Source organism: Lonchura striata, chromosome 1A, assembly GCF_050655825.1.
Source record: "Lonchura striata isolate lonStrDom1 chromosome 1A, ASM5065582v1, whole genome shotgun sequence".
In the NCBI taxonomy this organism is placed as follows: Eukaryota; Metazoa; Chordata; class Aves; order Passeriformes; family Estrildidae; genus Lonchura; species Lonchura striata.
The window spans coordinates 68,897,343-68,917,423 of record NC_140741.1 but is presented as its reverse complement, the minus strand read 5'-3'; the positions used below and the strand labels follow the sequence as shown (position 1 = coordinate 68,917,423).

At 39.7% G+C, this 20,081-nt stretch overlaps 1 protein-coding gene across 8 annotated transcripts in view; it reads left to right on the top strand.

Annotated features, from left to right (window-relative positions):
• The window catches only part of LOC144246345 (uncharacterized), a 76,261-nt gene that overhangs the window by 25,550 nt on the left and 30,630 nt on the right, over positions 1 to 20,081 (top strand). For 4 of the 8 annotated variants that reach the window (XR_013340043.2, XR_014951979.1, XR_014951981.1 and 1 more), the window contains exon 2: positions 2,251 to 2,315. The exons of the other annotated variants lie outside the window; for them this stretch is intronic. The gene's annotated coding sequence lies outside the window, so the exon portion shown is untranslated. The remainder of the gene's footprint in view (positions 1 to 2,250; positions 2,316 to 20,081) is intronic. 8 annotated transcript variants of the gene reach the window in all.

The following is a 20,081-nucleotide window of genomic DNA, read 5'->3' as shown; positions in this document are numbered from 1 at the left end:
TGTGAAGCTGCAAGTGTCTGCCTTCAAGCTGCATGACTCCTTCTGGGACTTCTCTGAATCCAAGTAATCTTCTTGAGCAATGGATTCATTTGATGGTTAACAGTACTGCTGCCAAGAAGAGATTTGTCATATCTTTAGGCTAAGAGGAGGAATTCTGCAGTACTAGCTAACTCCTCTCCACAGGGAAAATCAGCATATTCTTCTGGATATGCTGCAGTCCTATAATCAATATATTTGTTCACATTTAATGCTACATGTGAAAACCAGCACGGTTTGAAAGCAGCTGCAAGCAAACAGTGACCTATATATAGGATTTGTCTTCTTTCCAGCTTTATTCTTAACATAGTTCATGTGGAATTAATTGTAAATAGCTGGATTTGAAGGTGTCTTTTTTTTTGTTTTGTTTTGTTTTTGTTTGGGTTTTTTTTTTTTTTTTTTGAGGAAAGTTGACATTTAAATCTTATTCTGCCTAGCTAGTCAATAATAAGCTTCTTAGCTTCTGAAACTTGGACAGATCTATAGCTTCAGCAAACTTTCACATTGCCATTTTTAAATTCACATCATATATTTCACAGATCTTCTCAACAAAATTTTTAGACGTGCCAACGCGATTTAGAAGTCTAAAGTATATTTAAATATGACTGAAGCATTTGAAAAAAACAAACCCCAAAGACTTCCAGTAAGATTTAGACCATCCTCAAGTTAATTTCTAAAATGTCACATGTGCTTGGATGTAAAACTATCCAATGCTCTGATACATATGACAGAGATATTAATCTTAAAAGACCATGTTCTTAAACTAGTGGATGATTCAAGACATTGATAACTCAACTTACTGCTGCAAGAGCCTGTCTATATGTGTAACAGCACATATATTTGTGCTGTTCAGTATATGAAAAATCACTGAAACACTCACAGTGTTTCAGGAAGATCCCTGAATCTTGTGGCTGCACATCACCTGGGGTAGCAAACAGAGCACAGGCATCTAACCCAGCCCAGTGTAGCAGCAGTTCTCACATACCCACATACAGGGATAAGGAGCAAGAAAAAGAGTGTTTCTGTTGCCCAATAGCTTGATTGTATTCAGATGAGCTACAAAGGTTGTTCAGGCGCAAATGTCCCCATTTGTTGAGAGAGAAGTACTTAGAGCTGTCATGTGTGAGGAATTTTCAGTGCCATCAGGAAAGGGATCTCTGAACTCCACCTTCTGAGGGTTGTTTGCTGCAAAAGGGACCACTAAGAGATGACTGAGATGGAAATAAAAAGCTGGGAGAAGCCTTCAACTCAGGTAGATAAAGCAGATCTCAACAGAACCCTTATCCCAAAACTTGCCTTGGGGATGGGGATCAGTCTTTTCACAAATAAGTGGAGTTTGTTTTGAGGTGTCTCTCCTATCTCCATTGATGGTTTCCAGGCTGCTTGGTTAAAGACCACCTCCAGTGAGTGCTCAGCCAGGGAAATTCTCCTTCAGAAATATTTTTTTTTCTTTTTTTCACTTCTTTTGTTCTTTCTTGTTTAGGACTTAGCTTGATGAAGGTTGGGACTAAACCTGCAAGCTGTCTGCTGGATTTTTTGTCAGTTCCACAGCTGCAGTAAGACCTGTAAAATGATCAAACATATCAAATTTCTCGCAGTGTCTGCAAAGACTGCTGAAGCTCACAGCTCTTGGAAAGGCTTTCAAGGACCCTGGAAGCCCTGAAGTTCCTTGAATGGAGCTAGGCTTTTAGAGTGAACTGCAGAAAGCCTCAGTGGCTGCAAGCCCACTGAAACCTGAAAGTGCCTTTTTTGCTGACTGCTCCAGACTCTCAGATCCTGGGAGTCTGTCTCATGGCTTCAAGCCACAACAAAAGAGCATAATCCACCTGGATGTTTTAACAAAGCTGGCTGTTTAGAAGTCACAAGGTCTAGGAAGACTGTCATATTGAGCTCTAGAGGTTTCCTCCTTACAACAGGATGTTTGGGCAAAATTTCTGAACCTCAGTGAGTACTAAAAACCTATTTAAACACCAGGCCCAACATTTTATGGTAAAACTGGACTGCATCTAAATAAGTTGCAGCTGCCTCTATGATGCTGCCTGATGTCTTTCATTGGATGTTTTCAAAACACTTATTCCAATGGAAAAGAGTAGGATATATACAATGTGGGATGAAAAGACTGTAAACACTAAGCTGACCTCCTCTTTTAGTTACCTTTGTAATTTATGCTTAGTGCTAATTAGTTCTAAAAATTCCCATATTTTTTACCTGCAGGATGTTTTGGAATTCCCTTTTCCTGTAGATATTTGAATTGGATGACTACTCAAATTGACCAGCATGTAAGTCTCTGAACTGTTCTGAATTAATGGGAATGTGGACAGAAATCTGCACTTATGTTTTTGCTCAAAGTTAATTTGCACAGCTTTTATCTTCCTGAGATCTTTGCTGAATTTAGGTTTTAGAATCACAGCTAATCCTGTAAATAATTTTCAGATACAGTGAAGATGACAAAATCATTAGGAGTAGTCAGCAAGACATCACCAAGTGGAAGTCATGCTTGCCCAACCTCTGTGGTGAAGTGGCTGACCTCTTGGATGAGAGGGAGGCAGAGGGCATTGCCTGAACTTCAGGGAGACCTGTGGTGATGCCTCCCATTAGACCCTCACAGAGAAGATTTCGATGTACAGACTGGGGGAGCGGACAGTGAGTTGAAAACTGGCAGAATTTCTGGGTCTAGGGAGTGGTGATTCACAAATCTAGCTGGAGACAGTGGCTAGCAGAGTTCCTCAGTGACCAGTACTGGGTCCAGTCCTGTTAAACCTCTGGGTGATGGGGCAGGGTGTAGTCTCAGCTGGTTTGCTGGTGATACCAAACTGGGAGGAGTGGCTGTTACACCAAGGGTCATGCTGCCATCCAGAGTGACCTCAGCAGGTTGGAGAAATGGGTCAACAGGAATGTCATGAGGTTCAACAAAGGGAATTGTGAAGTCTCAGACACCTGGAGGGATCACCCCCATGCACCAGTGTATGATGGTGGCCCCCTCAAGTGAAAGAAGCTTGCCAGAAAAGGACCTGGAAGTCCTGGTGGACACCAGGTTCAACACAAATCTCTCAGTATCTAAGTAAATATCTGTACAGATTCCATTTAGATATCTCTTATAAATCCCACATTTTTTTATAAGGTAGGTGTAAATTGACCTGAGGGCCATCATTCAGTTCCCAAACCTAGTTAATACTGTACTGCATCTTGGGTTTCATATACAGCTCTTCTGAATTGGCTGTTAAGTCCTCCTACAAGTTTTTAGAAGAAAGGACCTTTTCTTAATAAAAAAATACTGATCTGAAAAAGTTTCATAATATTTTTTAGGGTAGAATAACTTCACCTGGGCATGTTCCAAGGAAAGTTTTCTTGGACGAGTTTCACTTTTTAAAGTGAAGAATCTCAGTGCAAATCTGTTTCATCATCTCAAATTTAAAGACCATTTACATAAAGTTAATCAGGGAAAGGACAGAGTGATCAGGATTGCAAGTGTCTGAAAATAAAGATAAGGCCAGATCTAGATCTACTGGCGTGAGCTTTCTGTGTGGTGCATCTCAGACGACGGAAAGCAGCTGTAAAGTGGTACAGCCAGCATTTGTGATTCACTGCGTCAGTGGAGCAATGCCAACGAGTTCTGGTGTGTCAACAAATCCAGGGCAAAGTGGCAGCTGCATCCTCCTAGACAGATAAAGCTTCTTCTGCTGCAAGTAGTGTGAAGGAAACATTTGCATGTACATAGAAGGGCGTTTGTTTGCATGTGTACATGCATGGGTGTTTACACGTACACACGCACAATTCTGGGAGTGTGGTGGGCCTGGTAACACCATCTGGTGTTAAATTTACCCATCATCTCTGCTGATAAGAGCAGTTGCCTACGGTCTTGCTAAATGTTAGTCAGAAAGCTGAAGTCCTCCACATCATCAATAATCCTTTTTGGACTCAGGCAGAATAAAGGAGGAAAATTACAAACAAAACAAAACAAAATCCAGATGCACATATTAGGTAAAAAATTCTTGTGTGTCCGGGCATGTGGAGGATTGTTTGGGCATGTGGAGGATAGACTGGAACAAATTGTCTCTAAGTGGATGCTAGGACTGAGAAGTTGTGTAAAATGAACAAAGTACCATGAAGGGATGGAGATTCAGGGAGTGGGACAGTTTGGAAAATTGTAGCAAGTACATTTGTTGGTGTACATGGAGGTAGCATGAAAATCTGGACTATATATTGATAGGATGGTTTAGGGCTGCAGATAAAATGGAATAAGATCTAACATAAAAGCACAAAAAAGAAAGATCTTAGGGCAGTAGGGAAAAAGACAGTCATAGCAGGGTTTCAGGCAAAAAGATTGGCCCAAAAGACCAGGAAGGAGAAGGAAGTGTGGGGGTAGGTCAGTACTGGATGGGCCTATGGTGCAATAACAGCCTTCAGTTGGGTTCAGATATGTGAGAATGTACAAAAAGAGAGAAGTCTCAAGGAAGAGTAAAGACAAAACTGACTGGCCAAAGAGATAGGAAGTGTTTGGGTCATACTTGTTTGCTGTGTGGGAAATGATGGAAGGGACACTGAAACACAAATTATCCTTGCTGGAACTGAAGTAAGCTCAGGAGAGAATACTGCTGCTAATTTCAGTTGCTAGGCTCAGAACAATCTCTCTTAATCATACATGAACTGTTGGTTCTTTTCTCTGAGACTATTAATTTGATCATCTCCTTGTAGATTTTCTTATATACACTGAGTAGAAGAGACCAAATTTCAAAACCCTCCACAAAATATTCTAGAACTATCCAGTCTTTCTAAAAAATACGTTCTTCATGTTTCTTTTCCCCCCTCATATTGAACAACAGTATTCTCAGCACAGGCTTAGCTGTTTTGATCTAAAGAAATTAGTTCTGACTCTGCCTGGATAGCCCTAGCAGGGAAAAACCCTTAATCAAGATGTTTAGCAAAGTTATGGGAGACTAATAAAAGATCCTGAAAGGGGGAGTATCAAACATCACTAATTACAGGAAATGCTGGAATATTTATAGACACATACAGAGATATTTGTAAAACAACCTCTAGGCTTTAAACTTTCCTGGCCTAATCTCAGCGGAGAGACCCTTTCAAGTGATAACCTAAATATTTTGGTTCAGTATGTTTATAAGCAACCCATGGATTTCCTTGAAAAAAATTAATGGATTCTGGCACATACTTGGGGTTGTGGCTGGCTGTACATTTTATTCATTAGGGAGTATATTTTGCTATGAATACTTTCTTTATTTGTTTGGAAAAAACTGCATTTTGACTTTGATTTTTGAAAGATAAAGCTGATGGAATAATTTACAGTCAAGTTTTATTATCTGCTGGAGCTTCAATTAGTGCCTAATCCAATGATTGCTGGAAGCATTTTTGATTCAGAAACAATTTATTTACTCATATTACCAACAGTGTGGCACTTTGGGGAGTTCTTTATAGCAGCACTCAGAGAAGTCACACTAGAAGAAAATTTGGCTTGATTTAGGTTTTTGAGCATTAGAATCCTTCACACTGACCTAACAATTATTCAGGGTAATTCAAAACATATTCAAAATAGCTGTAATTTCACATTCAACCCTAAAAGCTGCATTTAGGTTTGGTGTATGGTATGGAAACACAAATCACCAACTATGGAAAGGCAGTGATATTGTGGTGATGACCAGGTGTTTAATGAAACAGTAGTTTACAAGCAGAACTCTTATTCACAGAAATTACTTTCATTTTTCCAATTATATAAGAGCTGGAAACCTGTTGTTTTAAACATTAAATCTTATTATAGATTACAGTGGATTACAGAAAAAAGAGCTTGCTTTCCCTCTACACTCAATTTGCCTTCTGGTAGGAAAGGACTGCTGTTACTCACAGACATCTAAGCCGTGATTATGATGCCCATGGATCTGTAAACTCCTGTTCAAACCCAAGCAGCAGGAAAGGGACTGTTTTCATTCATCTGGCTGCAGGTAAAGGCTATATTCCCTGCTCTTTTTTGCACATCAGCCTGTGCCCTAGGAACAAACACTGCAGCTGGAAACAGCTTCAGGCAAATACTCCAGACTTTGACATTTACTGAGGTCTTGAAATGACCTCTTAGGTCATGAAACCTAGGGATAGAAAAAAATATCCAATATTAAAATGCTGCCTTCTTGGACAGTCTTAACCACTCTACTGAACTTTGTGACAATGTCTCTTTACACCATCTGAAATCTTGGACCGTGGTCTTTTAGGGTGGGCATCAGTTTCTCTAAATTGATTGCTAAGAGGAAGCACAGCACTAGATTTGCTGCTATTCAGCCAGATATTTATCATGATACTCTACTTCAACTGTGTCCTGCTTCTGCTTGGCATCATCTGAATACTTCTTTCTACCTCAGATAAATAAATTGCTGTCATTTTGGAGATTTAGTTGCAACTGCAGTTTATAGGTAAAAAAATAATACCTTGCAAGCAAATTTTTTAAAGCAAACAACCCCCCTAAACCCTTATAACACTCTCAGATTATGAACCTAAGGAGAAATTTATTAGAAATAGTAACAATTAGCAGTAGTGAAAATACTGCATCTTGAAAATATTATAGGTCCCCTACTATTATTTAAGTCAAGCAAGTATAGGAAAAAAGCAGGCATTGGTGTTTCTTTTACTGCTTACATGAGCCATAAAATAAAATGTTTGGAAAATACCCATATTAAATGACAAATGAAGTAATTTAGAGCACAAATAATACTTTATTTATCAGATGTGAAATAATATAAATCAACCCTTACAACTTCTGTATCAATCTGCTCTTTGGAGTAAATAGAAAAATAAAATATTTCCTTAAAAGCACTCAGATGATTTGTTTTCAGGGCTCATAAACATCTTTTATGAACAGCAGTTTAGTAATACCTAATGTTAAGTAATACCAGTGGTGCTGTAACTAATCTAGACTATGCATGCCAAAAAAATAATGTTTAGAGAGTTTTATTAGACTGATCTAATTGAAAAATGAGATTTGCTGTGGGTCACAGAAACAGGGTGAAGCTTGTCTACTTTTTTCCAAACTGATGTGATGCTATTGTATATACTGCTTTAAAAGGCACAAAAATGCCAAGGGCAAGCAAAATGTCCCTGGGCCTTTTGAGGCTGGCTCTTGCCTTGAGCTCATGTGTGCACCCAGAGGATGCCACAGCAAGTTTGCACCCATTCCCAGGGGTGCTGGGCCACCTTCCCCTTGCACAGTGCAGCTGCACACGGGATGAATCTCCTTCCAGGAGATAGATTCCAGGAAAAGTGAGTGGAGTTTCTCCTTTCACGTTGGTGCTCTCAGAGACCTGAGTGAGCAGGGTGGGTAGATTGAACCCCTTCATGCTTGGAGGAGTGCAGTATTTGAATATCTGCTATGCCATTTTCTGATACTTAAAACCACATTCTGTCATGATACACACATAGGCTGGTTGTAGTCAGACTTTTTATGTACTGTGGTAAAATTTCATCATTAACAGAATCCCTTGCTACTCTACATTCTCCTGTCCATCTACTGATTCCTGCCCTACATCTTATCCTTTATGCTTGTCAGCATCTATACAGCAGTTATCATGCTGAAATCGGGGTCCATGATTATGTTTCTGACCTCAAAGACTTAAAAAACAGCCCTAACACTGGTTTTAAAGGCACTGTGGTGGTTTCAATGACTTACTGTGCTGGAAAGTCTGAAGCAAAAAAATAGCCATGCTACCCAAGATAGGTAGACTGTTACTCTGGGAGTAGGATTCAACTCATTTTAAGACAGATTAATAGTACGAAAGATGAATCACATTCAAAACCTTTCTCTCCTCTCCTCTCCTCTCCTCTCCTCTCCTCTCCTCTCCTCTCCTCTCCTCTCCTCTCCTCTCCTCTCCTCTCCTCTCCTCTCCTCTCCTCTTCTGAGTATGAAAAAGATGTTTAAAATGTGTCTTACCTAGATGCCACTGATATCTGTTGTGTCTTTTGTAATTTATTACATACAGAGCAACATATGTCAGCTCCAGCAAACAAGATATTTATTTATCAAATAAATGAATAAATATATCCATCACTCTTCTTTGAAAAATACTGGGACATTTAAGTCAGGCACTTGAAAGCAACATTATAGTAACAGAAACTGTAAGCGATAGCAATAATGCTGGAAAGCTTTTATCAAATTAAGTGAAGGGTTTGGATCAGCTCCCAGCAGCTGCAGCTTCATTTCTCAGAAAGCAGCAGCTGGTTACCTGCAGCACCTTTCCAGCAGAGTCCTCATGTCCTGAATGGATGATGGGAATTGCTTCCAGGCTCTGATCAGTCCTGTAGATTAAGACAGTCTCACACAGTTGGGCATGGGTATGGATTAATCCTTTCATTGAAACACTGGGATTTAAAATAGTAGCTGCTAATTTTGGTTGGCAGTATCTTGGCAGAGAGGAGACAGGCAGATCCCTTCTCCTCCATTAGTTCTTGTTTCTCCTGTTTTATTAAAACAGCTCATCATATTTGTAAGCTTCAATGAACAATTCTTCTTAACATACTCCCACACAAGGATCCATTGAACAACTTGAATTGTCTCAGCTATTTTAAGGATAAACATTTCTTCAGGAGTGCTCATGAAACCTACAATTGCTGAAGTTCTCAAACCAATAAATATCACCTTCTTCAGTCCATTACAGGGGGTAATTTCTTTGCTACTAGCACAGATATAAGTTAGGAGGAATAATTTAAAAACAATGTCAGAAAACTAGGGTAGTATAGTAAGACCTTGGCTTGGGAGTGTGTTAAAAATTGTGTTCATTCCTGGAAGGAATATTAAATTAAAAAAATATTAATCAGTTACTAATGATACAAGTAACCTTCAAATTGAAGGAATCACCTTTCTCTGGATTTCTTATGAGTTCCTTATTTTTCACACTACTTAAGCACAAACAATATTTATCTAAATCAGACAAGATGCTAAAAGAATTATAATGGATAATACAGTGAGAATTTAATAAATAATGATTATGTAGAGACCAATTTCCTGAAGTGCCTTGCTCCCTCAGGCTTATTCCTGCTTTAAAATAAAATTCAGGGGTGATTTAGGCTTTTGGGAGCCTTGCATCTCTAATAATTTGTGGGAGTAAGGCTCCTCCATCTCTGAAACTGTATTGCATTCCAGCTGCCTTAGGTAGCTCTAATGTAATTTGCTTGGATGCAAAAAGGAGTGTAGTAGGTTTGCATGGCAGTTTGCCTGGACTAATATAGCAACTTCTAGATGTTAATTAGTCACAGTGGAGCTCCACAATACAGCCTGTTTGTTAAGCACTTGTTCAGGTATCTTCATGCTGCACGGCTTTATGGCACATAGGTATAAACCTGGGTGCTTCTAAATTTGTAATTTCTTGCCTGAGAGAAAACTGATGTAGAAATACTCACGCAGATTCCATGTTTTGTAGCTGCCTGCTGATTTCCAGAGCAGGTGCTCTCAGTCAGGACCAAACCTTCCCTGCAACACCTCACTCCATCAGCAGGGAACTTTTGACAGGACTGGGTGTGAGATGAAACACTTTTTAGCTCTTGCCATACCATGCTGTTAAAATGAGAGTCATAAACCCCAACTCTGTCCTACATTGCTCTGTTGATGTTGCAGAACTAACTTATATGAAGCATAATTTAAACATATTTAGAGGAAAGGTTGCCTTGAGTAAATGAATCCCAGCAGAAGCTGTAGGAAGAACCCTCCATAAATCCTTTCTATGTATCTTATAACTTTGGGAATACCTGTAGGCTTCCTTCAGGCCTGTGCTCAGCATCCAATTTGGTAGCAGAGCTGCAGATACTGTGGGAAGCTGTTGAAATCAGGCTGCATCCAGTTTTATTCCAGTTCAGCTGTGTTTGGGGTGGTTCAGTTAGGAGTTCAGCTTCTCCACTGGAGTTATGGTTAAATACAAACTCAGAGAACCAAAAAGTGACCCACATTTTCCACTCCTTTTTTCAGCTTCCAAAGGCCTCATCTGTTGCCTTTCCCTGTTCATTAAGCTATGAATAATAACAGGTGTAATGCTTAAAAAGACAATATTTTGAGAAAGAGAGGGCAATTTCTATTTGGCCCTTTATCTTGTGTAATTCCACGTTTCTCTTCTCTGTGTGTGTAGCTCTGGTGAAAGGTGCCAGACTGACATGCTTGGGGAATGAATAACTCTTTTTATGCACAGTTGGTGTCTGAGTACATCAGAGGTTTTGGGTTAGCAAATCTTCTTAATCCTAAGAAGTAAATCGCTAAAAGATGTTGTTGGTAAATATTAATTATTTTCCCTGAGATGGAACTCAAAATCAGAGAGGAAGGAGATAAAGAAATATGGGCATGCCTGATAATTCTGAACATATCACCAGGAAAGGCCTCTCTTCCAGGTTGATAAGGAAGTGCCCTGATCTCTCATCTTGATTTGAATATGTCTACCAATTTCCTGTCAAATGTCACAGCCTCCAACCACTCTGCAGCTAACCCATGCAGTACAAACACACAACTGCAAAAACTTAGCCTGCAGCTCCTTGGTGGTGCATTTCTTTTGAAGACAAAACAACTGTGACAGTTTTTCTTAAAATGTGAATTTTCTACTCATGAAAAACAGCAGTTCGGATTTCTAAAAATAGCTGTCATCTTTGCATGCCAGAGCTGAGAGGTCTAAAGGAATGTGCCAATTAATTGACTAGGGAACTTAAAAATGGAAGCCTGTCAGATGGATGTGTCTGGACCATAGATCAGGAGGAAAGGAAGATGGAGAGCAATGTGTGTGCTGGCATTTCTAACCAATCATGCAGCTTGGGGTGGGCATTCTGAGCCAGGTGATACTAATGGGGAAGGAGCTATTGCTCCCCATCCTCTCTCCTTTCCCAGTCTTAACTGACTCATTGCTTTGGAAATTCTTGGCTAACATATTCATTCATTTCTCACAGAAACTAAGTGTTGCAGCTAGAAATAAAACAGAAGATGGCTAGTAGTGACATATCTATGGAGAATTCATAATGCATGATTTCACGTCTCAGAAACTTCAGAAAAGTTATAATTTATTCCTTTTCCTGCTCTGCAATATGTCTAATACTTCTGGTATAAAAACCTACATGATCCAACTGCTCATGTTGACAGCACTATTGAGAAATATTTAGTGGTTATGAACTCTTCACCCCAGCATGCATAATACCCAGAACACTGGGACCAGCTGCACACCTGATAGAGGAAGGATGGGCCACCCTCAACACAGCAGGGAGTATGAAGATTGATTTGTTTGGTGTCTGTGCCCTTAACATTCTCCCTGTGCAGCCCACACAGCTTCTAGCTCCATCCCGATTCCTCTACAGGTTGGAACAGATAGTGTTAAGTGGCTCTGGCTTCCCTCTCTCCCAGTGCCTAAGAAGCTGAGTTTTACAATGGTGGTGGATCTCTGAGTCTCTTACCTAGCTCTACCAACATTTTTAATCAAATGCTTGTAAATCTATCCTTGGACTAGAATACCACATGTACTCCAGTAGAATTAAGCAGCTTTTTAGCAGACAAATTTAGCATCTCATGTATTAGATTAATGTTATTCTGAGCAGGTGCCAGAATGTTTTTTTCATGTCAAACACTTGGACTGCTTAAGACTACCTTTGGTGACGATGCATTGTCTTTCAGCCCAGAAAATCTCCAGCACAACAATTTCTCCTTGCAAAACTGACTTTTTAAGAGAAGCTTTTTACAATACGCATCTACCCTAGATAGGTAGCTTTGATATCACCTCCAAAACAAATTCCACATCAACCCCAAATATTTTGAATGCAAAAATTCTTTATGGCAGTAGTGATTGATGGTGTCTGAATGCAGGTACCCTTCTTCTCTATGTCTTCTTTATGTTCAGGTGATTGCATTGCTGACCTCAGCTCCCATAATGCACAATTCTCAAGAGAATAGGTTTATGATCTCTCACAGGAGTCAGTTTGCTCTAAAGAGATTTTTTGCAGAGAGAAATGTACCAAGAAGAATTAAGGAGTCACTTCCCAAAAGGCACTACAGGAATATTTCTGACAAGACCTTTTTTCTTTTCACTTGATGAAAGTATTTTGAATTTTGGGGGTAGACCCATTTCTGATACCCAGCCAGCATATTGGTGGATGCTTTTCATATTAATTATTCAGTTTTCCTGTGCATCCTTCTTGCCAACAAAACTCTTAGGTTGGAGACAGATATCTGAATGCTTTGAAAGGACAGTCTGCACCGACAGCACAGAGAGCAGGATGGAGTCAGCCAACTCAACCAGCTGCCATAGTGCTGAGCTGTCCACAAACACAGAAGCATTCCAGAGATGGAGTTATAACTGCAAGAGTCTCACAGTCAGCTTATAATTTGGTTTAGAGGAGTAATGTGTCTGATGCCATATGGTGGAGCTAATCTTGTTTATCACTGCTTCACTGCCCCATCCTTTTGGATTGTAGTAGGAATCATAACACAAATAGCTACTTGCTGAGACCTTCTGCAGAGACAGAGATAGGTGTGAGTGGTCTGGGGAGGTCTCAGGAGACTGCAGTTGGAGGCTGAATAGAGAGAAGAAAGCTCATCCTTTCTGAATTGCGCCAAAACACCCAGCATGAGGTAGATAAATAGCTCAAATCTGAGAGAGACTGCTAGTGGACCTAGTAAATGCTTTTTTTCATTTCATCTCCAGATTTCTAGATTTTAATATAAATATTTTATTAATTATAAAAGGTTTATCTGTAATTAATTTTTTTACAAATTCTTATGCACTGATGCATATTGAGTCCACTCTAATTCCTTAATGATTACAGGTTTCCTATTCATGTCTGTCAGGTTAATTCACAGTACAGTGATTATGTTACCTCATCTCACCAATAACCTGCCTTTGTTATTTCACTGCCCACCATGGGCATCTCTGCTGAATTTGATGCTCACCTCAGTTATCAGCAACAGAAGATTAGCCACTGACCACAGACATTGCCTGTGAAATGTCCGTGCCTTGACGTATTGCTTGGCAAAGTAAATGCTAGACTGAGTATGGAAACAAAAGATCTTTCTCTGGGACTTGACAAGTCTTTGAACACACTCAAAAGGGCCAAATGGCTTTTTGATACAGTCTTGAGCTGGCAGCAGAGTTTCACCCTCTACAATTTTGCTATCACCTTTTTATTCTCATGTATTTCAAGAGGTGCAGGATGCTCCCAGTGTGAGTTTGTCTCTGACTCCACTGAGAGCAGGCACTTGCCCTGTGTGGCTCAGTAATCATTGGAAGAGCCTGCCAGGGTACCTGCCAGCAGAGGGATGCCAGCTCCTTAGTTCCATCAGGAACTTCTGTATGCAGCAGCTAATTTACTGCTTGAACACCTTGATTCTGATGGGTGAACCTGTATAAAACCTTTCTTTTCACACTCCACTGTGAGTCATGTTAGGAAGACTGCAGGGTGCCAGCTTTCTAGTGTCTGTGAGAAGCAGAGCAGTGCTTACACTTCCCAAAGCATTAGTCATTCAAATCCACCCTCAGTCTTTCTCATGTCACACATTTTATTTGTGCATGAGCAGGTAAGCTCAGAATAAGTTAGAATCTCTTCTTGGAAAGAAGCAGACATGGAAGACAAGTCTGCACAAGGTTTAAAATAAAAATCCTGCAGCTCCACTGTTGTCTGTTTCACTTCTACCTGTGGCACCTGTAAAGCTATTAGGTTGGAAGAAACAGCAAAAGCTATTTGCATGCTTTTGAGAAGTTTTCCTTCTCATTCTTCTATTATAAAGAAGAGATCATCCCAATATTTGAGAGACAAGAGGATAAAGTTCAACCATGCAAACCCATCCTCCTCTTTTTGGCCTTCTTGACACTCACTTGGATTTCACTCCTGAAGCTTAGTTACAGGCTGTGTAATCACTGTGCACAACACACTAGCTGCAAAGAGAGCCTGGATAGATGCTCTTGTCCTGTGCCAGGACAGGGTGGAGGTCTGGTGAGGAATAAGAAACCCAAGAAAAACACAGTTGGATGAGGAGGACATTTTGTTTCTCATGCCTACAAACAGTGGCTCTCATGTTAAATCCCAAGAGTGAACACAGCAACAAGTTTAGGTCTGTGGTGCAGCCCAAGAATGAGCAATGCCATCAAACCTGACTGCTTTTGGGTCTGCTCCTGCAGGTTTTACTTATGTGTAAATATACATGAGCACATGTATATCACCTGAAGACAGTCAACATAGTAATAGATGTGCAGAGACATGAAGGGATATATCTCATTCCACATTGTTTGGAATTAGACTGTTAAGGAACAAGGGTCAAAATATCTGCATAATCCCCAACCCCAGCACAAGGTTAAGCAGAAACAGTAATCTTTTCTCTCTCAGCACAGAAATGCACAGAAAAATAAAAGGACTGGCAGTACCTTGCCAGAACAAGTGCTTTGTTGCTCAAACTAGTTTTTGGAAGAAAACAAATTCCAGAAAAAGGAGATTAATTTCCTCCAAAATTAGCTTTTTTTTTCCATACACACACTGACAAGAAGTATCCTGTGAACAGTATACTCCAAACACAACAGTAAAATGAGGAACAGAAGAGTAACATCCATTATTTGGAAAGATCAAAAGGTGAAGGAGAAATTGTATCTTCAGCTTTCCCAAATCCCTATCAAAATATGAGGAGGACAAACTCTTCTGCAGTTTCTTCCCCCTCCCTCTCTGCAGCATTGGCGTCACAGAAAGCAAGCAGCTATGATGTCTCATAGACCCAAGATTATGTTGTGCCCTAAACTTCCTCCTTCCCACCTCTGGAAACTTTGTTGTGCTGGCTGTGCCCATTCTGGCACTGAGTGTTTTTCCTGAGACATCAGTATCTGTGAATTTGAATGAATGAATGAAAGTTTGCTCTCATTTTCTCAGACATGCATTTGAGAGACATTTATTGGACAAAGGAGCAGGCAGGACCCAAAAGATGCAGCACCAGCCCATCATCCTTCCCCAGCTGACAGCTGCAGAGTGGTCTGGTGGTGGGAAGAGGCAGCCCCTGCAGACCATGCTGACTGCCAGTTATCCTTGCTCTTGATCCATTGCTTTCCCAGCTCCAGCCTGCACACCAGCTGTCTCTCACCAGAAAGGAACTATTTTCCTTGACCTCAGTGATGTACTTCAGTGATGAACAAAATGCCACATTGCTTTTTTGTTTTCCAAGTAACACAAAAGAAATGTGACAAGGTGGCTTAAAACTTTGTCAAAAATCTTGTTTTCTGTGATTAAACTTTGGTGCAGAGGCTCATTGTAATTTCAGGAAAATTTAGGCTTATTTAGCTTTACCAACCATAGCTCTTTTATGACTGGAAGCACCCTCAGAAAGTTTCTCCTTAAAACTGTCTCTCACTGAGGACTACAGCCAATGAAGTTGATAGTTGTCAAAGATAGTTTTTGAGTGTCAGATGCTATACAGCTCATTGTCTAAGCCATATCTCCAAGTTTTGATTACCTCTTGGCTAATAAGGATTTCCTCACAGAAGTAAGCTAAAGAGTATTGCATTAAAGAGAAAAAGGCTGAAATAATTAGCTAAAAAGAAGTTCATGGAAATGGTGTAGAACTTCTATCGTGGGACCTATATTTTTTTTTCTAAAACACATAAACAAAGGAGAAAAATAGTTCTGGCTAAAATAATTGCAAAAAGCTCACTCCTACAAGTGCCAATGAAAGAAAATGTTAATCTCTAGATTCAACCTCCATTATCTGACAGATAATGGAACTATCTGCAGGAAATGAAAAACCCAATGAAGATTAAATGTGGGATTCACCTAATATGACTTCATCTCCTTGAAATTCAGGTGAATAAATTAAAGCCATCCTCTTGGCTCTCTATATTGAGTACAGAGTGGAAGAAATAACTCCAAAGATAAATTAATATTCTGTCTTCTAGTCAGCTGTCTTACACAGGTATAAGTTGCCTTCAAGAGGGGTGTCCATCTCTGCTGACTACTGAAAAAATCCTGACAGGCTTGGTAGAAAAGTCTTGACTATGAAAGGCCAAGTATGCTCTGTCCCATGGGTCAGAGAGTGAATTGGTCATCCCCAGGGATAGTGAAAGGTTTGCTTTGACTTGGAGAATAGCCTAGGACAAGGCCTAATACTGATATCAAGGCATCAGATACAAAACACAAATAAATTTGTGTCCTTTCTCTGCTACTGCCATAAAATATGGCATTTTTTGCTATTAAAAATGCAGTGGTGTTGTCTTCAAAAACAGTTGTCTTTATGAAAACATAAAGAGAAGTTCTAAATGCAAGTACATGGATACTGAGGGGTTTTCTTTCCCCTTAACTCACTGACTTCATTTTTTACTGTGAGTGGCAAAGCAAAACTCCTCTGTAGAAACATTCACTCCTCCAATGTGTTATGGATTTCCAGTGGTGAACTATTAGGTGTTTTTGCAATTAACACAGCATGAAAGAACCATCACTTCTATGGATTTCTGAGTTCACACTTTCCTCTAATGAGAGCCAAGATAAATTGTTCCAGTTTCAGTGTATTGGCTACCAAATTGACCCTGATCCATAGCTCACTTCAGGCTTCGGTAATTCCAATAATCTTGCAGTATGTTTGGATCCACCAATTGAAAATGTCTAAAATTCAGTCATGCTACTCTAGAAGCTAAAGCCAGAATAAAACCACATATATTCTGCTCAGGTTTAATTTTTTTTCTTCTCTTCCTGTGAAATATAACACCACTTCCACATCCATTTGCATTGGTATTTTTCCCAGAGATTAAATACTGGAGAACCTGACCTAGTGCCTTAAGGCAATTCCTTAGTGATGGAATTATCTTTATTAACAGATGACATAATTTCTCTTCTCAGAGTGCAAAATGCAGAGTAAAGAGAGGTGAAGGGATAGAGGCAACTCTCTTTATGCCCTCACCATATTTAACAAACCTTGTCCATAGAGGAGTCTGACAGTGCACTTTCTATTCTGGGTCCATTTGTATATATCCTTCAGAAGAAGCAGCACATGAATAACACTGCTGATTGTTGATGTCTGTGTTCAAGGTGGATGTTGAAAAAGAATGGATATTTCTCTGCACATCAGCTCTTCCCAAAACTCACCTCAGTGACTGCGCACTGTAAAATGATTGTGCTCATGCTGGGTATGTAGTGTGACGTGTGGCATTCCTGGGTTAGAAATCTTCCTTAATAGCTATGGGACAGGGCTCTGGGAAGTTTTGAGGCTGTGGGTCATGAGTTTCACAGGTCCTGTAGAGCATCTGGTTAAAGTTAGGTTCTGAAATAGTGACTGTGAATAAAAACCCAAAAGGTGCTTCTACCTGAGTTCCTAATCCTGGTGAGCAGGTATGAACTGAGTGCCACCCACATGGCAGGAGCTGTGAGCAATGATTGACATAATGGTCTGTTTGTGCCCTCCCAACTGTCCTAGGAGCAATTCCATATAATGAGATCCATAACACTGGTGAGGTGCTGGAGGTCAGTTTGTACATGAGCCCTGTCCTGTTGAATAGCATGGAAGTGCTACACCAGTGGGTTTTGGTCACATCAGGGAAAGAGTCATCAAAATGTTGGAGGATGGGAATGGCAGATCAGTCCATCACTGGTCTCTAGTATCTGATGCTTGATAAGTCTCCTTTTAGAGCCACATTAAAAGTGCTCAGAGCACCCTTGTTCCTCCTGGAGGTCAGACCTGGCTGCCAAGGCTCAGAGTCCCTCATGCTCCAAGGGGATCAGGAAAAGCCCACAGCAGCCTTTGGGGAGGTTACCATGAGCAGACTCATCCCATTTCAGGGAACCTCTCCTTTATCTCCCACCTGTGCCACAGACCTAGCCACATCACAGTAAAATATTGGGCTGTAAAAGGAAACAATTAATGAAGAGCTGTCAGAAGAGATATATAACAGACAGACAGTATTTTAAAATTACATAGCTAGCCTTTTTTTTTTTTTTTTTTTTTGTAGTCAGATTCTTCCATATGTTGCCAGCCTGAGGCATTTTTGTAGGAACTTTACTCAAACCAGGGACTGATATTTTAAAATTTCAATCTTGCTTGAGACACACCCCTCCTCTCATCTCCCCTACCCCAAGTTTATACTATGTATTTTCCTTTGTCTTGCTGTTTTAAAGTTACATCCTTTGCTCTTGAGACACTCGTGTATTCTCTGCCTGGGGTATGCACATGGAGCCAAGGGGTTGGAGACAAGAGCCTGATTTGGGATGTAGCATCCCATTCTCCTCTTCAGCCTCCATCTTCCACTCAAGGAAAACAAGATCATTGTGGCAATAACCTGATTCCCACCAGTGCAGCGGAAATCACTTGCTTCTCTCATCTCTGTGAACTGCAATATCCTCCAATATCTTCCACATATTCAGGCATCACTGTTGGATGACACAAGGCAGGATTCCTTTGCAGAAGGAACTTAATGGGTAGGAAAAATAGTGTCTTAGTGTGTAGCTTCCCATTGATTTACAGTGGTATGTGACTCCTCTCAGGATGCTTTGTCTCTGAGGCAATTTGAATAATCTCTGTTCATGCTAATTTTGATGTCTACTTTATGTTTTAACACACCAAGCAGAGTTTGTCATTTGTGTCACTGGGAGCTGGCCAACAGCTGGCAACTTTGCACAATTGACCTCCAACAGAAAGGAAGCCAAATTCAGCTGAAGCTTGAATAGCACTTCTTGGAGCATAAGAAGTAAGCAAGTTTTTTTCTTCAACTATAACCATTAGATGCTTGTTTAATGAAAAAAAAAATTAGTTAAGGGTGACAATTTTTCATACACGTCTTTAGAAAAAGGGTATACATATCAGAGCCCATGATCTCATGTATCATAAATCTTCTAAAAGCAAATCTGGGAAGGATTTTATTTAGCCTCTTAATTCCACACCCTGCACTGAAAAAGGCAAGTAATATGTACTGAGGCCACCTCTAACAGATATCTGATTTATAATCTCAGAGAAACCAATTCTGCAGCATGTCTAGGCAACTTGTTGTAGTGTTTCCTTATACTTAGTTAGGAAGCTTTCCCTAGTATCTAACCTAAATCTTTGTTTCGGCAAATTAAGACAATTACTTCTTGTTTGAGCACTATTGAACTGTCTGAACAATTGATCGTTCTTCTGTGGTGTTACTATAAAAACAAAACAAAACTACTGGAAGAGTAGAATCATATCTTTGTTTAATCTTTTCTAGATTAAATAAATCCAGTTTTTTTAGTATGTGCTCCTAAACCTCTTATTGTTTTCCAGTCACCTTTAGATTTTCTGTAGATTATGTATTATCTCAATCTTTGTCACAGTCTTGCAGATTAAATGCCCACATGTTTATTTTATAGTCAAGTCTTTAATAACACCTCACATAGCAATATGCCTTTTTTAAAATCATACAAAATTTTCCTCCTTAATATGTATGTGATTTGCTGTATTCTTTCAGATATTATATTGGGTTTTAGCTGAAGGTTTTTTTTTTTTTAACTCAGTGCTGGATTTTCTTCTTTCAAATGGAGCATCCTTCATGCTTTTATTAAATTTCATTTGCTGATTTCAAACCAAACCTCCAGTCTACTCAGATCACTCTGTATTTTGTCATCTGAAAGTACTATTTCACAGATGAAATGCCTTCACATACTGCTGTGAAGCACCACTGACCTGAATAAGTCTTCATTTCAAGGGCTTTGTTATTGAGATTCTGGATGAGGTCCAGGTATGAAGTCATTACATGGTCAATTATTTTCCAGTCTGCCACAGCAGTGTTCCAAGCACATGTACTGGTACTTTATGTGTGTGGGAAATACCAAATCTGACATTTCTGCTTTACCATAATACTTTAGAAGAGTTTTTATATTTCCATTTTTATTTATATATATATATATAAATGAATGTGTGCACCTAACATTGATTTGCCCATGTGCTATCTGTTTAGGGTTGTACATGTTTCTGAAATTAAACAATCCTTCTCTTCTACTTTTTGGTTTTCATAGGCTGCCTCAGGGGTCTCTTGCACATAAATAATATTTTTTCATATGGTCTTTTTTCTTCTCCCTGCAATTATCTCTGTAGACTAATGAGTACTTGAAAGTGAATT